The sequence below is a fragment of the Medicago sativa genome, chromosome 2 (genome assembly GCF_051527215.1).
Source record: "Medicago sativa cultivar Bolivia chromosome 2, Bolivia_mono, whole genome shotgun sequence".
NCBI classification, from domain to species: domain Eukaryota; kingdom Viridiplantae; phylum Streptophyta; class Magnoliopsida; order Fabales; family Fabaceae; genus Medicago; species Medicago sativa.
Window position 1 is genome coordinate 17,469,712 of NC_140750.1, and position 12,417 is coordinate 17,482,128.

The 12,417-nt window shown below is 31.2% G+C and overlaps 1 pseudogene across 1 annotated transcript; it reads left to right on the forward strand.

The window, feature by feature from the left end:
* Positions 1-10,161: 10,161 nt before the first annotated feature.
* On the forward strand, positions 10,162-12,022 carry LOC146945096 (berberine bridge enzyme-like 8 pseudogene; annotated as a pseudogene). Its single transcript, XR_015026225.1, has one exon. The product of XR_015026225.1 is annotated as a berberine bridge enzyme-like 8 pseudogene (transcript).
* Positions 12,023-12,417: the final 395 nt, after the last annotated feature.

The following is a 12,417-nucleotide window of genomic DNA, read 5'->3' on the forward strand; positions in this document are numbered from 1 at the left end:
TATCATCACTTTCTTAGGTTATACTACGTGGTGCATAAATAAAGAGTTGTGTTATTTTGAACTTCGTCACTTTCTAGTGAATCCTTTAATTCCATCGAAGTTCAGGATGTTTGGAGATTCACACCTCGCCTAAATACGAAATTTGGGAGCAACAAGACCAATTGCTCCTTTCATGGCTTCAGTCTACAATTTCTCACGACGTGCTCTGTCACGTTATTGGATGCAATAGTTTTTTCTGGAAATTTCATGTAAAATCAATGCCTACTTTCGAACGCACGTCAACTTCGCCCTGTTTAAAGCCAGCAACATGTCATCTCGAGATCAAACACTGAAGCTTAAAATTGCAGCAAAGCCATCGCCGCTTTCAAGCCCCTCTAGGTGCAATCCCAACTCACTAAACTAGGTGTTCCGTACTCCACTCCCAAGATCCTCGGTGAAAACATATTGAATTGAATCCCTTATTTGATAGGGAAACAATTATGCAGAAACAATTATGCTCCGAGTTATTTGAGTGTGACTCATCTCTATACTCACACCCAAGCAAGCTTGCAAGGGAGTATTAAAGGAATAACTCTGCTAAAACTCATGTGATATCTTTTAATCCTTGCCATACTCAATAATAACTTCCTTTGTAATTTTTTCTGAGACTCATGATAGCAGTAATACCTGTCAAACTGTTTGTAACTAAGTCCTTGACAACTATCATTTAGTTAGCCTCTTAGCTCTACTTAGAAGAATCTATAAATTGATTGTTGCTCATTGAGAAGGTTTCAAAAAAGAAAATCAGAAAGTGATTGATAGCATAAATGTTAGATCTTGTGTTAGGGGACCGCTAAAAAACTTGAACATGAAGAAGATGAAAATGATGATTATGCACAATTAAATAAAACAAGACCACCTGATGCTACAGCTACACCTGCCACTGCTTCTCTTTCCTTAGCTATTCAAAATGGAACTGGTGTTTTGGATGCTAATGATCATGGTGCTCAAGGGTCTGAGGACTCTGATATGGAGGAAGTGACAGATACCCCAAGTCTCGACCAATAATGTTTTCTTTTATCTAGTGTTATTTTGGACTTGGTTCAAAATTACTAATAATTTTTATGATGAATACACAAAACAACAAAAAATTTGTGTTGAATTGCCGAGGTGCAGCCAGCAGAGCTTTTTACCGTTTCCGCAAACAATATGTTCAGTCTCATCATCCAGCAATGCTCGTTATTGTTGAGCAAGTGTCGAAACAGTTCAGGTTTGAAAGTGCTTGGTTACTTGAAAACTCTTATAATAACATGTTAGCAAATTGTTGGGACTATAGCATTCCAATTTCTAATAATTTGCTAAAAGTGCAACAAGAGGTTAAAGAGTGGAAGTTACAGACCCTTCACCAGATCAGTATAAAAAAAATGAGCTTATGGTTAGAATTTGTTGCATCCAAAGGCGGTTAGGAAATGGAGTGAGGGCCTTGTTAGGTTAGAAAGAAAGTTACAGGCAGATTTAGATAAAATTTTACAAGAGTTGATGTGGTTTCAACGATCAAGAGCCAGATGGTTAATTGATGATGACAGAAACACTAGATACTATCAATTAAAAGTTGTTACTCGTAGGAGGAGAAATAATATTTTGATGCTTAGAGATGGGCAAGGCCAGTGGATTGATGGTACAGATTGAAATGTCTGGTTAATGAGTTTTATAAGAATCTGTTCACTAATGATCATGTGGGTAGTGAATGACTCCAAACCAACATTACCTACCCTGTTCTCGATGAAGAAATCTTGAGGAAGTCAGCTGCCCCTATTAAAGATGAGGAGGTCAAAAGTGCCATCTTTAATATGAACCCTCGGAAAGCTCCGGGTCCAGATGGTTTTCCGGTAGGTTTCATTCAACAAGGTTTGGAGATTGTTGGTAGAAGCACTATGATTTTGTGAAAGATGTATCGAAGAATCCAAGTAAAATTGCCGGGGTGAATAAAACAAATATTTGCTTGATTCCCAAGATAAATAATCCAGAGTTTGTGAACCATATTTCGGCTGATATCGCTTTGTAATACTATTTATTGGGATGTGAGTAACGAAGCGGTGGAGCGTCTTAAGGAGTATATTCCAGGGTTGGTGTTACCTTTCCAGACGGGGTTTGTTCCGGGAAGAAGCATTCATGTGAATATAGTGGTGGCGCAAGAGATGTTACATAGTATGAAGAAAATGACTGGTAAAAAAAGGTTATTTTGTCATTAAAGTGGATTTAACAAAAGCTTATGACATGATTAATTGGGAATTTATTTGGAGAGTTTAGTCTGGAATGGTGCTAGAGCAGATTAATTTTAGCCACAACGAGGAATTTCTCAAGGATATTCGATTTCCCCGTATTTGTTTGTCTTGTGTATGGATAAGCTTTCCCCTATGATCTTGCATGAAGTATACCAAGGGAATTGGAAATCGATCAAGGCTGGTAGAAGAGGTCTGATGGTATCTCATCTAATGTTTGCAGATGACTTCCTGCTATTTGGTGAAGCTACAGAAAATCAAATGTGGTGTGTTACTAATACATTGAATCATTTCTGCATGTTGTCCGGTCAAAAGGTCAGCCATGAGAAGACTAGCATTTTATTTTCAAAAAAGGTTAGTCGATTGGAAATGGACAACAAGTAGATGCTTGGTGTCACAGTTGGGTCGGATTATGGTATTCGTATTGCTGATTTGGATGTAAATATTCCTCATGAATTAATTGGTGCCAAGGTTATGGATTTATTTAATTAATGTTGATGGTGACTGGAAGTCTGGAACTGGTTTGTGTTGGAACAGTGATTACCATCGAGTTTGCAGCAGAAAATTCGAGCAATTGCACCCCAGCGTTGGCTAATGGAGATGTTTTAACTTGGCCAGGTGTATCATAAGGGGAGTGACGGTGAATGAATTGGCGGGTTTTCTAAGTTTGTAGGAATGTGTAGTTCCTATGTAGCGGAGCTTTGGGGAGCGTATGAAGGCCTTCGGTATGCAAAGGAGGTTGGGTTTTACTTCGGTGGAACTGAATGTTGATTCATCAGTTGTGGTGAGGATTTTGTTAAGTATGGAAGATCTTAGTCCGACTAGTCGAAGTTTGGTTCAAAAGATGTTATTACAAATGGATTTGCGAGGTGAAAGTTTGAAACTCTTATCGTGTGGTTAACTCTTGCGCTGACGCCCTAGCTAATATTGGTTGTAACATGATATCTATTTTGATGACTTATGAGTCTTATCCGGCTAAAATTAGACACTTATTAGTAGCAGATCAAATGGGAATTTCACACCCTCGTATGATTAAGTTGCAATTTTTTCTCTTGGGTCTTTGACCAAGACCCTCTTTTCAATAAAAAAAATTAAAATAAAATATAACAACAAAACAAAATACCGAAGGTGCATTTCAAACCCGTTACCCCATGATAACACCAACATAACCACCACGCCAATGTTAACTTCTCAATTTCTTATTTCTTACGTAGAATATTAACCATTGATTGTTTTTTCTCACCAGTTGTTGTGACAAATTAAAATTGTTCTTTACAAGACTGAAAAGAGGAGGTAAAAACGTTTGCAAATTCTGGCCAAAGATGGCCCTACCAATGCCCATTATAGGAACGTGTTTCCTCTTCCTTCCCAATGTTGACTCCTTTTTGGAATCTAATCTGGGCACTAGGTAGTTTGTAAATATTATGTTAGTCTCGTGTTAAACTCGATAGCTTGTTCATCTTTTTAGTGTTCTTGCATAAAAGACTTCTTGTCTTGATTTATCTTTGATTATTTGTTTCTTAGACTTAGGTTTGATATCCCCCCATCCTTTTTTCTTTCTTTCTTGGATGCAATATGTCCGTCATCTGTTTTATTGCCTATTTGTTAAAAGGAAAGGTTAATATGTGCCCTTAAACCAATGTTAATATATGAAAAGTAGAAATTATGTATTGTAAAATGTGTCAATCTTAACATATTTAAGAGTTAAGACACATGTTAGCATGACATTTTCTTTAATATATTATTAGAGAAATTTTAATATGCACAACCTTTATAAGTGGTTTATCATAGACTAGTACTTAAAAAATATTTAAAACCCCAACGAGTCTTATAGTATATGTTAATGATCTCATTCATTTTTATGATTGAAATAAAAAGTTAATAAATACTAATTTAATTAAAACTTTGAAAAATAAACATTACAACTCGTATGTAACTAACATCAATCAAGTCATTCTCTTAGTCGTAAATTTAAGTTAGTCATGAGCCTTTATTTCTAAATACTTTCGCCGATAGTAATTGCAAAGACCCGTTAGGGTTGCGTTTTCTCACTAAGATTTGTCGAATGTTGATGCAAATGATCTTTTTTTTTTAGATTGAAAGTGTTGCAAATGTTTTGTCAAATGTGTTGATATCAACATTTAAAATTCTTGTATTTGTCAAAGTTGTATATTGTTATCGAAATGTTTCGATTTCTTATCGAATTCTCTTAACTATGATAAATCATATTGATGTAGACAACATTATTCGTGACTTTATATCTAGAAATGTTTATAGGAATTGTTTTGTATAAGTGTTTGGATAATAAAATAAAAAAAAATAATGTTTTTTTTCTATGAAGTCTGATGTTTTTCTTAGATTATTTTTTAATGTAATATAAATTATCATCTTCAAGCAAATTATTTTCTCACTTTAAAAATTCAAAATTTTATTATATTCTTATTAGTTAGAATCCAAATTATAGATTCGCTCTAGACCACCAAAATCTCAGAAACAAACCTATAATATTTGACAATAGTATTGATGAACCTAAACCCAAAATCTAGAATTTGATTTCCCATAGAATTAATAAGGTTAGCTGACCTTATTAACATCTTTATAATCTCGTGAGATTATCTCAGTTGGTATGGACAATGCATAATATATGCAAGGTCCAGGGTTTGACCACCACAAAAAAAAAATATCTCAAATTATATTTCCTCATTAGAAGAATTTTGTTTGAGTACATGACCACCAAAAAAAAAAAATCTCAAATTATATTTCCTCATTAGAAGAATTTTGTTTGAGTACTCTTAGTCATTACAGATGATTCATTAATTACTCACGATTATATCGTGGGTTTATCATCAGGCATTTGCATTTTTTCTACTTGATATTTTCTTTCTCTTCTATTAAAAAAATGCTTTAGTGTTGTCATTATTCGAGAAGCCTTCTTGTTCAAAAAATTATTTGAGAAGCCTTAGGGTGTGTTTGGATTAATCGTTTAGGAGGGGAATGGTGGGAAGAGTTTACTTTTTATTTTTAAATTATGGACATTAGGAAATGTTTATTAAAAAGTTATTATATTAACATTATAAACGATCATATAATGCTTCAATCACACTTAATTTATTTTAAAAAAACATGTTATATAGTCTGTAATTTAAAAAAGAAAAGTAAACTCTCCCTTCCTTTCCCCTCCTAAACTCTCAATCCAAACACACTCTTAAGGTCATCTCCCTTATATCCTTGAAATTTATTATATTATTAAATATATATTAACTTCAAATATATCTTATAATTTCTTAAATTTTTTAAAATTTATTGTGCATTTAAAAATTTAATATTTCTTTAGAAAGTTAAACTTTTAAATTTGAATAAAAAAAAGAATCAAATTTGATCATATTTCAAAAAAAATATTAAATTTTCATCTAAACTGAATCGCGAATATTTAAATTTTTAATTTTTTTTCCTCATAAGCGATTTAAAGCACACCGCAAACACCTATATTAAAAGTAGGGGTGGAAATATGTTAGGACGAGTTAGGTTTTGTAAGGTATAAATATGGGCTGTCGACAAATTTAAGGCCTCAGCCTGATTAGGTCTGCAAGACTGTTCAAAAGTCTATTTCATATGAACATATTTAAATAAGTAATGTGATATAAGGTTAAATAGACTAGCGAACTAATATATCAATGATATTAAACTCTCTTTCGATATTTAACATGAAGTTTTAGAGAACTTTACTATATACTATATCATATTTCAATTCTAATTTATAATAATACATTTAAATATGCGAAAAATTAATGTATACTAATAAACTTAAGGCTTAATTGCAGTTTTAGCCCCCTAACATTTTCAAAGTTGCGAAGTTGGTCCCCTAAGAAAAAAAACTACAAAATCGCCCCCTAAGTTTTACAACTGTAGCAGTTTTGGCCACCAAAGCAAAAAATAAAATAAAAAAAATGACACGTGGCACCTCACTTAGGGTGCCACGTCAACGTAGACCGAGTCAAAATTGGCCTTGGGGGCCAAAACCGCCACAGTTGCAAAACTTAGGGGGCGGTTTTGTAGTTTTTTTCTAAGGGGGCCAAAATCGCAACTTTGGGAAAATTAGGGGGCTAAAACAGCAATTATGCCTAAACTTAAATTACTATGAAGGTTAATAAATTTATAATTTAATTCAAAGTAGAATATTTAATATATTTATAAATAATATTATTCTTGTTTACCTAAGTATGTCGCCTAATAAGTCTAAAAGACTTTTTTAATAGTTTGTGGTATGACCTTTTTAGCTAAATTATAGATTTATAAAAAAAAGTTATGTGTCTTCTCTATTTAAGAAAAAAACATAACATATTGTAGACTAAACCGTAAACTTTTGTAGACCGATCTGATCCATTCTCATCTCTAATCAGAAGTCTAATTCCTTCCATGTGTTGGTCGTGAGGATGTTAATCGCATCTTTATATATCTCAATTATGATGAGCTACGAACCAAAAACGGATTCAAAAGATAACCTAAACGTGCAAGCATGTGCATAACTAATTTAAAATATTAATTCCTCCAAAAAATTACAAATGTCAAACATATAGGATATAAAGCCAATTCTAAACGATTACAATAAAATAATTAAATTCAATAAGTCAAGTTTTCTTAAAACGGCAACATCACAATTAACAACCTCAACCACAAAAGCCCCAAGTAGAAAATGTCTGACCAATTCTAATTATAATCCTAATATATATACCATCAGCATATATATCTTTTTTTTTTTTTTGGTGTGGATATTATCAGCATATATATCTAATATTAACTCAATTATTTTCAAAGTTGATGTGGACAAAAAATGGATAATATCTCAGACGAGTGACTTGACCACGAAAATTGAACAATTATTTTCAAAAATTTCATTCCAACCGGCCAGCTCATTTGAATAAATAACTATAACTTGTTTATCAACTCAGATTTTTTTTTTTTTTTTTTGAAATGATCAACTCAGATTTGTATAACCGGCTAAATTAACAATAAACAATTAGATAATAATCGAAACCCTATCGCTATGATTGGTTAGTCCCATTGTTTACAATACCACTCCATGAAATTTAATTTGTTACTTTCAAACAAAAAATGTAAAAAAAAAATTTCTGTGATTATTGAATTCCACACGGTATTTTAATGGAAAATTCTATGGTGAAGTCGTGAGAATGACTTTTCTGGTGAAGTTAACCCTATAACATCAAAAATGTAGTAAGTAACACCCCACTCTTTGTACAATGACATCAAAAGTTCAATCCTCATAGTATCATCAATAGATTAGATTAACAAGATTACACTTAATCTAATTTTATCCTACCTTATTTTAAGTGTAACACTCCACAAAGTGTAACACTTAGATTTTATCATCAACTTTGTTTGCATGTTAAAGATTCCAACGATAAAATAGTAATTGTAAGTCCAAGATGTTGCAAACATTACTAGATGAATTACTATTGATAGTTAATCATTAATCAACAATTTAAAAATGAATCAAACATTAAAATCAAAATTAACTTTTTCAAAAAAGTCAGTTTACTGACTGCACCGTAGAAGCTCCCTATTTTAATACTTGCAACATGAAGTGACGCAAATATAAATAATTAGTAACTAAAAGTTTCACTCATAAGTGATAACTCATATAACAATTCTTTCGTATATATTTTTCTCCCTCATGACAGGGGTACTTTTGGTACAGCATTCCCCTAAACTATAACTAACAACAATTTGTGACAAAGATTTTGTCAAAAAAAAAAAAAGTTACAAAGATAACAACAATATGTGACAAAGATCCGTGTATGAATGCTTAATTTGACGTGACATGTGTAAAGTGTGTGATTTTTTCTTCCTCTTTTTCAACCTACTAGACTCTAACATGTGCGATACACGAGTTTTTGTAGACTTTCATATACAAGTATCAAATTGACTATATTATTTCTTGTCATCATCTTTAAGTGTATTATATATAACATTTAAATAAGAGCTACAATGATATTATAAAAGAAAATAAATTAGAATCATTTTCAATATCATAAATCGAGTTACATTTATTTTGAGAATTAAGTATATAACTAACTATTGAACATTCTAAAATACTTATTGTAAACTACATTTTTGGTTTAATTTGTATTTTCACATTCATGGCATGTTATTAATATCTTTAAGTTCCTTAAAAAAGATCAATATCTTTAAGCATTTGCTTGAAGTAACTCTTGACATTGCAACATATAGTTGACCATAAGATAAATTGATTCGGGGAGATATACTCCAACATGTTTTAATGACTGACCTTGATTTTTGTTAATAGTCATAGAAAATGAAACAACCAATGAAAATTATTGACGTTGAAACTTAAAAGGGATTTTTTTTGGAAGGAGTCAGTACCTTAGGAATAAAAACCTTATGTCCAATATTACTGCTAAATATAGTGGTGATAGTAGTTGGTATTGAGAGAAGAAGCAAATCAGTTAATTGAGTGAGTTATAATGTATAAGAAATTAAACCTAATTTACATTGCAGATTTTGAAAGGGAAAAATTAGTGAGAGTGAGTTCAAGTGGCGGGGAGGTTATATAGGTGGTGACAAACGATTACCTAATTTTTTGTTTTAGAAATTTTGAAACACAAAAGATCAATTAGAGATCACATTTTTTATTGTGGTTCCTTATAATGCAAAAATCAGTTAACTGCAAATCACGTTCTTGATGGGAATATGATCATTTGAAATCAGTTAACTGTATAACATGTTTGCAGAACCAATTTGAATTTCAAATCACAGTGGCAGGTCAGGGTTAAACCATGCATATAATGATAATTAAGCAAACCAAAAAGGGAAGTATTAGATCACAGTGTTAAACAATGTATATGTTTTACTAATCAATATAACAAAGATAAAGATTAAATCACAGTGTCCATTTTTTTTTTTTATAATAGATAAGTGAATCAATAAAAAATGATGTATTTTATCTAAAATATTATACAAGAGTATTTTTTATTTAAAAACTATAATAACTGTTAAAATATTATCTTTTTTTTTTTGAGAGAAAAATATTATCTAACTATCCTTATATAACTACTCCTATAAAATAATTTTGATTTTTTAATTTAATTTATATGAACTTTGATTTGTCATTTGTAAAAAAAAAAAAAAAAAAAAAAAACTCATATTCGTTATTCATTTTATTATTGTAGATTTATATTTATTTTTAATGTATTTTTCATTTTATGGTAGTTTTTAGCAAAAAAGACCTGTTGTAAGAATATTATTTTAAACAAATTTTAGCTAAAAAATAGCTTCTAATATAAAAAAAAAAATAAAAACAATATCACCAACGACTTTAACTTTATTTTAAAAGCTTTTAATTATAACATCAACTTCAAGTAGCTTTTATGACCACAAAAGTTAGACGAAATGCAATTTTAACTAAAATGACTTGGGTAGTGTTAACTTGTGCCCTTAGGGCACATGTTAAGAAACCTAAAAGAAGAAACTTTTTCTAAAATTTTGTGCATTTAAATGATTAAAAAGTTAAATATTAAATGCAATGCACACATTCCAATAAATTTTTTCTATATTTGAATCATTAACTTGTGCCTTGAGGGCACAAATTAACGTTTCATTCACTTTTTGACTGTAATGAAAAAGATAATATATGTTCAGAATTACGCTAGCAAATCGTCACATGCTCATTGCAACAATATTGACAAATCATATTTTTGCAAAGTCAAAGAATGATTGATTTACGTAATCTATATTATTTTCCAAGATATGCATGCATTGGTGGAATTGGGGAGGTAACCTAAACCATATTCTCATTCATTTTTTTATAACAGTTTAATCATCTCAGGGACCCTTATAAATACCGCTACATATATCATACCCAAAAGACTCATTAAATATATCATCTTCTCTTTATTCCTACAAAAACACAATTATCGTTAAGAAAAATAAGCAAATATGAAACTTTTACTAGTATTATCTCCCATTTTAGGGTTACTTTTTCTCTCATGCTTAACTTCAGCTACAAATTCACATCAAAACACATTTATCCATTGCCTAGTGAACCATTCACAACCATCACACCCAATAACTTCATCAATCTTCACACCAAACAATTCATCATTCTCTTCAGTCTTAAATGCCTACGTAAGAAACCTTCGTTTCAACACATCAACAACAAGAAAACCCTACCTTATAATAACAGCACAACATATTTCCCACATACAAGCATCAATCATTTGTGCTAAACAACACAACTTGCAAATGAAAATTAGAAGTGGTGGACATGACTATGAGGGTGTTTCCTATGTAGCTGAAGTTCCATTTTTTATCTTAGATATGTTCAATCTAAGATCAATTGAAGTTGATGTAGAAAATGAAACAGCTTGGGTTCAAACCGGTGCGCAACTCGGTGAACTTTACTATAGAATCAATGAAAAAAGTAAAGTTCATGGTTTTCCGGCCGGTGTTTGTCCTACCGTTGGTGTTGGAGGACATTTAGGTGGTGGTGGATATGGTAACATGATGAGAAAATATGGTCTTTCAGTTGATAATATTATGGATGCACAAATAATCGACGTTAATGGTAGATTGCTTGATAGAAAGTCAATGGGAGAAGATCTTTTTTGGGCTATTAAAGGTGGTGGTGGAGCTAGCTTTGGTGTTGTTCTTTCTTACAAAATCAAGTTAGTTAAAGTTCCTAAGATAGTAACTGTTTTTCAAATTAGGAAAACTTTGGACCAAAATGCAAGTGACATAGTTTATAATTGGCAACATGTAGCACCAACTATTGATAATGACCTATTCATTAGGCTTATTATTGATGTTGTAAATGTTACACAAAATGGTACAAACAATGGTGCAAAGACTATTAGGGCTACTTTTATATCTTTATTCCTTGGTGATTCAAAAACTCTTGTTTCACTAATGAATGAAAAATTTCCTCAATTGGGTTTGAAGGAAAGTGATTGCATTGAAACAAGTTGGCTTCAATCAGTTTTGTTTTGGACTAATATCAATATTACAACACCGGTCGAGATTTTGCTTGATAGACAACCGCAATCATTGAACTATTTGAAAAGAAAATCGGATTATGTAAAGAAACCGATTTCGAAGGAGGGTTTGGAAGGGATTTGGAAGAAGATGATTGAGTTGGAAGATGCAATATTATATTTCAATCCATATGGTGGAAAAATGGCTGAGATTCCATCAACAGATACACCTTTCCCTCATAGAGCTGGAAATTTATGGAAGGTTCAATATCAAGCAAATTGGAACAAGGCAGGGAAAGATGTTGCTGATCATTACATAGGTTTGACTAGAAAACTTCACAAATATATGACTCCTTTTGTGTCCAAGAACCCAAGAGAGGCTTTCTTTAATTATAAGGATCTTGATTTGGGAATTAATCATAATGGTAAGAATAGTTACAATGAAGGAAGAGTTTATGGAGTTGAGTATTTTAAGGATAATTTTGATAGATTGGTGGAAGTTAAGACAAAAGTTGATCCTGACAATTTCTTTAGGAATGAACAAAGCATCCCTACTCTTCCTCATAGCAAGAATTAGAAAAATGAAGACTTGTTAATTTCTAGTTTATATTGTTTGTTGATTGTTATTTAGTAATAAGTTTGAGTGTGGAAAATAAAACCAAGTGTTGAATACTAGTTAATTAGTTGTTACTATAATGTAATGTTAGTTTGTTTGGTTTGATAATGAATAAATTAAAATTTACTTATTGTTAAGGTTCAAGATTTAAATTCTAAGTACAAGTTTGTTTCTTTATTCTGTTATATATCTTGTATTTTTTCTAAATTATTTTTCACTCTTGACTAGATATGTTTTATGAAAGCTTGGCCGGAAACTTAATTATTGGTTGTACATTAAAAATCAAATAATTGGTGTTTCAATTTCATCCATGCATAATACACAAAACAAGCAAGTCTTCTAGAAGTTATCTTGATTGACTAAATCTCATCAGAAGAATATTAGAAGTCAATTTATGGAACCAGTAAATGGAGGCAAACCCTGTTTATCTTTTAACAGTAAATATTAAGAGATTATCTTCAAAAAAAATACATATTTAAGTTAAAGTTCAATTTTCAATTAGAGTTTTTTTGAAATAAGAGGATATTATATT